The following is a 10552-nucleotide window of genomic DNA, read 5'->3' on the forward strand; positions in this document are numbered from 1 at the left end:
TTTATTTGTCATCGTCCCTGTCGTTACCATTATCATAACTACATCATATCATCATCATCATTTCACATCACCTAACTCAGCTTATACCTGGATCAGAAGCTTTGGTGACAAGCAAGTAATCTTTTCATTTGAATTAAAAATATATCTAGCTGTTATTGGCCAAAAGGAGGAGAAAATTACTGAAAGGTATCAAGTTTGGGGTTCAAGAGGGACACTGGAGCAAATGGTCTTTGGGGCAAGAGATTTCCTGGAAGAGTTATTAATGCCACAAACAGCAGCATGTCAGCAGTTTTAAGGAAAGTTCAGACCCATAAGGCAATGTGGTGGTGGTAGGTCTTCCATCTTGCAGGTTTCAGAGAGAGAGGGCAGAGGTCCCATGTCATGTAGTTGATGAGGAGCCCATAGTAGGGGCTTATGTCTGGATTTTCTCTGATTCCCAGGCAGCATCTGAAGGGGAAAAACTTTGGCCCTTGGCTAGTGTCCATCCTATGGGACACTAAGCCCTGTTTACTCAGAGTAAACTTCTATGGGGCAGTGAGAATTATCCACTCACAGATAGACTCTCTTTGTAGAAACGCCTGTTATTTTCCTATAGCGTGGGGTGTGTGGGGTGGGGTGGGGGGGGGGTGTGTCGCATGACACGTGTGTTGTGAGCCTGGCCTGGGGAGTCCCTAGCCAAAGCCTAACAAATAAAGCTCTTCATTCTTTTTTTCTCTCATAAATAAGCCTCCCCTCCCCCTTGCTTTATCCTGTGTGTTTTCCTCATTTTATCAGTACACCCCCAAATTTCTGACCACAGTAATTCCAAAGGAGCTGTTCTTTGGGACACAGCAAGCACGTACCTTCCAGCTTGGGCACCACCCTTGCATACCAGCGATAGACAGGCTGTTCTGACCTTCCTCTACTCAAGAATCCAGGAAACCACTGTCAGAGGAGTCATTCCACAAACCACACATCAGCCCATGGCTTCAGTAATACGGAAAGATGGATTTGTTACATTTCAGCTCAAGTGCAGACACCGGTGTATTTTGCCCACAGTGGCAGTAAATTCCACACCCTCCACACAAAATCACTCTCAGCTGTATCAACAGTGCTTTACTTTAAAATCCTAAGTCTGAGATCATGGGTTCTCAGCTTCAGGAAGCCCTCTCTCAAACGGAGAGATACTGATCCAGACAGTAGACGACCAGGATTGTGCCCGGATATGGAAACACTTTCTCCCTCAGATACAGGACTGTGTCTCAGATAGCTTCTAGATAGCACTAGCTCATGGAAAATACAGACCTAACTAGAGAATGGAAACTCAGATATTCCAGAGGTGACAAAAGACTAAAAAACGTTCACCGAATCAGGAGCAAATGATGCTTTAGGGGAAGCTGGTGTTTATGAAAACAAGCAGCTGTTTATGTAAATAGGCAGTTTTATGTAAATGGACAGCTGCAGCAATGCAGTCATCAGAGGCTCAGGATTTCTGAGCCTGAGGTGGGATCAGTGGCGAGCCGCCTGGAAGTCTTCCCTTCAGGACTGTTGGACTGAGGCACCCAAATATCCCCAGTTGATGCCATCAGCACTGCCTTCCTGGAGAGCATGCCCACTCCCCGGGGACAGCCATAACCAGAAGTGGACCCATGTGCTTCAGGACAGGAGTGCCCTGCAGAATCATCCTAGCCCCAGAGCTCCCATCAGGAAAGCTGGCGTTCCTGTTGGGCATGTGTTATAACATCATCTCTCTCTTTCCCAGTCCTCAAAGCTGTTCCCCATACAGTTCCTTCAGCACTCTCAGAGCCTCAGTCTGTTCTCTGGGCCACCCGATTAACTTCTGGACTATTTAAAAACAATTGATATATGTCAGGACTTTTAAAGAGTTTCTGGCTATCTGCCACAACTATGGAGACAGAGTTCATGGAAGAAAACCAAACAACCTCATCAGGAGCCCAAACAACTCATGGATGTGCATTTTCTCAAAGGATACACAGACAAAATGAATAACTTCCCTCTTGCCTTTGACACTTCCTTCAAAAGGAGGCTATTGTTAGCAATAGGGTTTTTTAATGCATCAAAAATACTCCATTAATGTCCATGGAATGATAACTATAAAAGTTACAAAGAAAAGTCGGGTGTGGTGGTACATGCCTGTAATCCCATCATTTGGGGAGGCAAAGGCAGGCAGATCTCTGTGATTTTGAGACCAGCCTGGTCTATAAAGAGAGTCTGGGTCAGCCAAGGCAACACAGAGAAACCTTGTGTCAGAACAAACAAACAAATGTTACAAAGAATATTTGATGTCTGATCTTGCTTGCGAACTTGAAACACACTCTGGAAGAGGGAACTTCAATTGAAAAGTCTTTCTACCCTGTCGGGTGTTTTCTTTATTGCTAATTGGCATTGGAGGGCTCCATCCACTGTGGGTGATGCTATGTAGGTGGGCCAGGGTTATATAAGGGAGCTGAAGCAAGCCAGCAAGCAGCATTCCTCATTGCTCTTTGCTTCATCTCCTGCTTCTAGGTTCCTTTTCCACCCTGAAGCTAATTTTGGTCTGAATGTTCTATTGCAGTAACAAAGAAAAGAAACTAGAACTTGGATACTTTCATAGTAATGCTAAATTATGATTTAGAGTTTAGATGATTGTATTATCTTACCAATCTACTCTGTGTATGATATAAAAAGCATAGTCACTTAAAAGTTTTTCTTTTTTTAAATTTAATTTTATTTTATTAAAATTAATAAAATTTTATTCACTTTGTATCCACCCATAAGCCCCTCCCTCCTCCCCTCCCAGCCTCACCCTTTCTCCCCCTTCTTCACGAATGCCCCTCCCCAAGTCCACTGATAAGGGAGGTCCTCCTCTCCTTCCTTCAGATCTTAGTCTATCAGATCACATCAGAAATGGCTGCATTGTCATCTTCTGTGGCCTGGTAAGGTGGCTCTCCCCTCAAGGGGAGGTGATCAAAGAGCAGACCAATCAGATTATGTCAGAGGCAGCTCCTGCCCCCCAAAAAAGTTGTTTTTTGAGTCAAATCTGGACAGTAATTAAGTTGTGTCCCTAAACTACTCTGGTGCTTGTCTCTGAGGATTGAAATGGGATGCCGTAAGAGCAATCATTTACTGAGAAATTATTAATTTTCTGTGATTAGGATTTTTATATATACTGTCAAGTTGAAGGTTGACAATCTCTATAAAAGGTTGCCTTGGGAGATTTCCCAATTCTATCATTTTTGGGATCAAGGCATTAATACAGAGAAAATGGGAAACTCCCTATGGATGTAGATCACTGACAGAGCTTCAGGGCACAGCTAGACTTTGAGTCTAGATGTGTCAGACTTTTAGCTCACGCTCTTTTACAACATGTATATCCATGCGTGTCACTGTGAGATTAAGTGAAGGTGAGTGCACATACCCGGAGAAGCTGAAAGAGGGCGTTAGATTTCCTGGAGCTGGAGTTACAGGTGTGGGGTCGTCTGCAAGAGCAGTATGTGCTATTAGGTGCGGAACCATCTCTCCAGCCCCTTAGCCGATGTTCTACCTTAGAGTTAATGTTTCCTACTCATTCTTAATTCCTTTCCTAAAGATGGAACTATTTTACTCATTAAACCAAAGTTCTTTAACAGCTGCCAGGGATGGTGGCACTTGGGAGGATCTTTGTGAGCTCAAGGCCAGCCTGGTCTACAAAATGAGTTCCAGACCAGCCAAGGCTCTGTTAGAGAGGGACCCTGTAGCAAACAATCAAACAAACAAAACAAAACAACAACAAAAAAGCAAAAATGCAAACAAAACTATTCCTGAACCAATGCCTGACATAGGGATTGCATTTATGAAAAGAAGGATATCAGTTGACCTTCTCTTTTTATAATCAATATTTATTTTTATTATCATTTTTTTTTACTCAGTGCTTTGAATATCTTGAAAACTGCAGGATATGTCCACTTTATCATTAACATGACCTTGTCCTTGCCATACTCCATGCTCATCCCTGAGTCTTTCACCATGTCAAGTAAAGGTTGTTTCAATACCTTCAAAAGTTTTGAGGTTTAGATGAATGGTTTTTAGTCATTATACTACTTGTCAATTCACAGTTATTATTAGGTTCTGAATCCCCCAGGAACCTATGCATTAGAGCTGATGAGAGGAAATTGGTGCATGGGGTATAGAACCATTTTTTTAAGGAAAGTTAGAGAGGACAATGGTGAGGAAACACCTCTCTTCAACTCAAAGTACGTCACCCTCTAAATGTGATTCTGATTTCCCCAATAACCGGTTTGTTGATTTGTAATTTGAGAGCTCCATGCTTATGTTATCAAGGTGATATATCATGTATTATATTATGTATCAAATCAACAAGTACGCTGGCTGAATAATGGGTATCTTTTCTTCCTTGGGCTTGGTCAGACACCTGTGAACATGGCAGCTGTTGCTGGGTTGACCACAAAACCAGTTATTCATTTTTGCTTTGGAAATTCTCTTTTTCCAAAGCATAACCACAACCTTCAACTGAAAGCCTTGTTCAGGGCTGGGACCTGAGCAGACTTTATGACACCCAACATGTACCGTCCTGTCTTTGGTAGCTTTGGAGGGCACGCACAGTCAATGAGATAGATAAGAAGGCATGTGGTTTGTGTGTGTGTGTGTGTGTGTGTGTGTGTGTATGTATGTGTGTATTTTACTGATGTATATAAAATCGGCTTACCTAATGAAATCGCAATAAAATGTATAAATCTTACATTGTAAAACTATGTACATTTTAATTAAGATATAGCTGGTCTCACTACTGAAAGTCACTGCCGTTCTTAACTTCCTTTTGCTCATTTTCTTGTTGGTGAAGCTTATACAGCAGGATTGCACAGCATGCTGCCTAGAGTCACAGCCCCCACCCATCTGACATGCTTTTGCAGGGTTTCATGCATGTTCTCTCTTGTTTCAGCATTTCACCCCTCCCTTTTGTCAAGTCATATCGCACTGCAGAGAGATGATGCGGGCTTGTTTGTCCATTTCCCCGAGAGACATCATGCTGCTTTTAGTTAGGGCTGTTACGAATAAAGCAGTAATGAGCATTCCTGCGCAAGATGCTCGGTAGACATGTGTTTTCATTTCTTTTGGGTGAGCACTAAAGAGAGGAATGGCAAGCTCATAAGCAACATTTGTCATTTTAATTTTAACCACTCTAGGGGGTGTTTTACAGGGTCTGTTTGAGGTTTTTCCTTTGTACACCCCTGATGAGTAACAATTCCAAGCATCTTTACGTCTTCTTTTGTGAAATAGCTAAGATTTTTGCCCATTTTCACTGGGTCATTTGTGCTTTAAAACATTCTTAGTTTACTGATGTTTTCATTGACACAAAATTAGACGTACTTATGAGGTGAAATGACATTTTGATTCATGTATAAATTGATAATAACAATTAAATCAGGAGAACACTGACAGAAAATATGTAAGTGTTAGCCTATTTTATTGTCGTTCTCTGTTTTCATATTTTAAAAGTATATGTGGTTTTTTTAAAAAAATTATGTTTTAATAAGTGTTTTAAAATCAGGGCTCACAGTTGGTTTTGCTTTTGGTTCTGTTACTGTCCGTTTGAGCAATGACTCAGAGCCTGTCTGTACAACCCACGTCCCTGTTTTGTTTTGTTTTTATTCTTATTTATCTCTTATTAGCCTACACGTATGCATGCGTATCAAATGGATGTCTGGTACCTGCAGAACTCAGAGGAAGGCATCAAGTTCCCGGGAACTAGAGTTTTAGCTGGTTGTGAGCTGCCATGTGGGCGCTGGGGAACTGAACCCGGGCCCTCTTCAAGTGTTCTTAACCATCTCTCCAGGCCCGTAGAAGTTCTTTATATAGCTCGAATGCATATCCTTTGCCAAACGTATGCACTTTGGTGTGCTTTTTATAACTCCTTTTGCCTTCTATGCTTACTCTTTTCCTTTGCCCTTCAGTGGTTGCTCCTGAGGCTAGCACACACTACTCGAATGCAGCATTTCTCCATGTGGAAAGCAAGAGGCTCAACACAGCACTGTGCCATTCACCTTCCTTGTCGCTTTGACCGTTACTCTCACTCCATTTGCTACTGCGCAGATTACAAACCTCCAAATAAAGGGTGTTTGCTTATTAAAAACAAGGAAATCATGAAACTTGTAGGCAAGTGTGGGATCTAGAAAAGATCATCCTGAGTGAGGTATTCCAAAAGCAGAAAGACACCTATGGTATATACTCACTTATATTAGGCGTATAATATAGAAAAAACATACTAAAATTGTATACCTAAAGAAGCTAAGCAAGAAGGAGGAACCTGGGTAAGATGATCACTCCTCACTCAGAAAGACAAATGGGATAGACATTGAAAGAGGGAGTAAAAAGGAAACAGGACAGGAGCCTACCACAGAGGGCCTTTAAAAGATTCTACCCAGCAGTTTATCAAAACATATGCGGAGACTTATAACCAAGCTTTGGGCAGAGTGCAGGGAATCTTGTGAAAGAAGGGGGAGATAGTGAGACCTGGAGAGGACAGGAGCTCCACAAGGAGAGCAACAGAACCAAAATATCTGGGGCACAGGGGCCTTTTCTGAGACTGATTCTCCAACCAAGGACCATGCATGGAGATAACCTAGAGCCCCTGCTCAGATGTAGACCATGGCAGCTCAGTGTCCAAGTGGGTTCCCTAGTAAGGGGAACAAGGACTATCTCTGACATTAATAAAGTGGCTGGCTCTTTGATTACCTCCTCCTGAGTGGGGAGCAGCCTTGCCAGTCCACAGAGGAGGACAATGCAGCCAGTCCTGATGAGACTTGGTAAGCTAGGGTCAGATGAAAGGGGAGGAGAACCTCCCTTATCAGTGGACTTGGAGAGAGGCATGAGAGGAGATGAGGGAGGGAAGGTGGGATTGGGAGGGAATGGGGGAGGGGCTACAGCTGGGATACAAAGTGAATAAATTGTAATTAATATAAAAATAAAAATTTAATTAAAAAAAGGCATTTGCTTTTGCTTTTACTCTGAATGCTTTCTGTCCTGTTTGGTTTGACACAGCCGAGAATCTTCTGAGAGAAGAGCATCAGCTGAAGAACTGCCGAGATCAAATTGGCCCGTGGGCACCTCTGGGGAGAACTGGGCTAGCTGATGTCTTTATGCATAGAACTTTATGGATCTATAAAATTCTAGGTTGGAGGGCTATATTTCTCAAGGAGGAGTCCATTCATTTGGTGGAATCAGCCATAATTTATTGCCTTGCCTTTGCACCCTGTTATCCAGATACTCACTTTCTCAGGATATTCAGAACTTAGCAGCACACATGAAGTTTGGTTTTTAACCACTCCCCTCAAATTTTTTCTTTTCCTGAGACTTTGAGTGAATATGTAATGACTGGGTGTTGTTTTCCCCAGAGACCTCTTTCAATCATTTTCCTTTTTGCTCTGTTTTGGGCAATTTCCTCCTGCTAAATTCCACATCGGGGCTCACAGTTGGTTTTTGCTATTGTTTCTGCTACGGTCGTTTTGAGCAATGACTCGGAGCCTGTCTGCGCAACCCGTGTCCCCATTTTGATTTGTTTTGTTTTCGTTCTTATTTTCCTCTTTAGAGCCCAGCTTGGCAGTGAGCCAGTAAGTGAGCAGCAGAGGTGCTCAAACATCTCCAGCGCAGGGCAGCTTCCATGTCTGGCTGTGCACCAGGAATGAGTTCAGAGTTCAAGCAGGTTTCAGATGCAGGCTGGGTTTTAGGTTCTATTGGGCTCTCGTTTGTGTCCCCTGAGAGAGTATGGTGTGTCACAGCCGTCATGGGGCCCCATTTGAGCCTTGTAGCTGTCTCATTTCTAGAATTTCCCTGCGTAATATCTGAGTAGCCTGTCTGTCTGCTCTACACTCTGGTTGGAGCTACATCCTCAGGCTGTAGCACATGTAAGGATCTCCATTTTTTTTTTTCTGCCAGTCTTGATATTTTTATTGGCAGTCTAACTGGGCATGGTGAGGAACTCTAGTATTTAGCTGGGTGGTTTATAGTGTACCCCAGTACATCCCCCAATGTACCTGAGCTAGAGGATAGGAGAAGCAGCCCAGGCCATGGGGTCATGGATCCTGCTTATCCAGTTATCAGTTGTTTATGGATAAACACTTTCCTCCTCTCTCTCTTTCTCTGTTCTGTTTCCAGAGCCTGAGATTATTGATTTTGCCATTTTTATCTTATATTTAAAAGATGAAGGAGATTTGTGGATATTTTTATGGTGTTGAGAAATCTTGTCCTGGCGGCTGTATTTTGACAGAGGATAGGGAAGGTGAAGACATTGGTCATAGCTGGAGTTAGTGAGACAGAGAGAAGGCATCCTGCTGATCTGCCCAAGCTCTGTAGCCTGTGCTCTACAAGCTCCCATGCTGCTCACTACAAACAAACCCGTTCTTTCAATAATCAGTTGGGTAGGTGATTTTGTGAGACGTTTTCTTTCTGTGTCCTTGGCCCCTCCTACAGTTCCTCACTCTCTTTTTCTTGATTCCCTGAGCTCTGCTTGATGTTTGGATGTACATATATGTTGTGGTTGTGTAGCTTGGCGTTCTTCTGAGACTGCCGACAATGGGAACAAGGGCTGTCTCTGACTCTTTTGCCTGCTTTTGGGACCTCTTTCCCTTCCATCGGGTTACTTTGTCCAGCCTTAATATGAGGGGAGGTGCCTATTCTTATTATAACTTGCTATGCCATGTTTGGTTGGTCTCTCCAGGGGGCCACTTTGAACCTATTCCCCATGGCTGAGTGCATCTGCCTGACTTGCATGAAGGGGGTTTAGGGAACCCTTGGAGAGCCTGGCCTTCAGTAGATAGAGTGGAAAAGGGTGCTCCAGAGCATTTGAAAGCTGATCAACTCCTTGGGGACTCCTCTGGCATCCTTCCTCACAGTTCTTCACAGTCCTTTCTCCTCTTTGTTCTCTGGTAACAACTCCAGGCCAACATGGAAAGCCCCACAGTTGATGGAATCTCAGGGGAGAGCAGACATTCTTGAACACAGCACCCAGCATATCAGGATTGTGTGTGTGTGTGTGCGCGCACGCGCTGAGGGAGAGGGGGCAATTTGCCAGGTGCATGGAGCAGATAGAACTGTAGATTTTCACTAAACAGTTAAACTTCATTTAAATCTTTATCTTGGAGGCCAGAACACCCCCCCCCCCCATAACAAGCACCTCTTGTTATTTTTATTAGCGGCTATCATTCAGTTCAGACTTAGAAATTGTAAAAACGAAAGGACTGTACTTGGGTCTTAGGGATTGTGATTTGGGAAAATGGGTTCAACTAGTCTGAATGACTTTTCCAAGGAGACAGAAAAAGTGAGAACTTTATACGTTGGGAGGAAACCAGGACCATGTAACTGAAAAAGAAGGACTGGAGGTAAGCCACTAATAAAAACATATGTAAACAGGATGGAAATGTCCAGAAAGCAGCAGTTGATAACTTCTTGATATGTATAAGGAGCCTCTGTCTACAGGGAGATTATCTAGTTATTTGAGTCCTTCTGGATGTCATAGGTCAAAGGGTCAAGTGATCAGCGTTCTCATTCTAAGGAGCATAATCTCCAGTTCCTTACTGGCCTCCAAACTCCATCCTGGGAGCCCATTTCAATATTCCTTTCATTGTAGCATTCCTCCTGTTTTCACATTCATGTATTTGTCCACTTTTACCAGCTTTCAACCTGGGGTGCTGAGGTAGTATTACTCAGCTGTTACTATCCCCTGTCCGAATTTCTCCCCAGGTCTAGCTTTTAATGTCTTACATCAGGCTGGTCTTCGCTGTCTGCTTTATAGAACACAAAGCAGCACCACCATTTCCATGTGCAGCGCTTCTCAACTGTGACCGGTCTGCTGAGCCACTGGGCACGAGGCTCAGGATTTGCTTCAGACCTGGGAGCTCAGAGGTGCAGGTGGCAAGGTCCAGGCACTTGGTGCTGAGGAACAATGGCCTCATGGAAATTCACACCTCATGCCTGCCACACATTAATGTTTCTCTTCGCCTTTTTATCTTAAACCAATACTTACCACATCCCCTTGGGACACGCGGGAACAGCGACTGGCAGAAACTACAGTGATACAGAAACTGAATTATATCATGGTCTCCATCGCAGTATGTAAATACTTCTGAGGTCATGCTGGCTGGGTGCCTTTCATTGCCCTTGTGTCTATGAGAGGCTTAGGAGGCTGACAGGCTAAGAGAGCAAATAAGAAAAAAAAAAAAAAAAAAAAAGCAAAACCAACCAACCTGTAGACAGGAAAGTTGTCAGATTTCAAAGCCTGCAGGCCATTATGGAAAATACAATAACACATTCTTTTCAATATTTACCTTCACCTTGATCCCCCAGGCTCTTTGTTCTCATGCAAAGACGGAACAGCCTTTGACTTCAGTTTTTGAAAGGGGAAAAGGAAAGAGGTAAATCTTTCATTGCCTTTTAAATAACTGAAATTTGGAGACAAATTTCCCATTCCTCTCTTTGGGATGACAGGATTGCCTTTATGTCAAGCTCTTTGACTCAATCATATCACCAAGCTCAAAGACAGATGAGCTTCCTTTGGCCATGCCCAGAAAGCTAGTGAAAA

This window comes from Meriones unguiculatus, chromosome 18 (genome assembly GCF_030254825.1).
Source record: "Meriones unguiculatus strain TT.TT164.6M chromosome 18, Bangor_MerUng_6.1, whole genome shotgun sequence".
Taxonomy (NCBI): Eukaryota; Metazoa; Chordata; class Mammalia; order Rodentia; family Muridae; genus Meriones; species Meriones unguiculatus.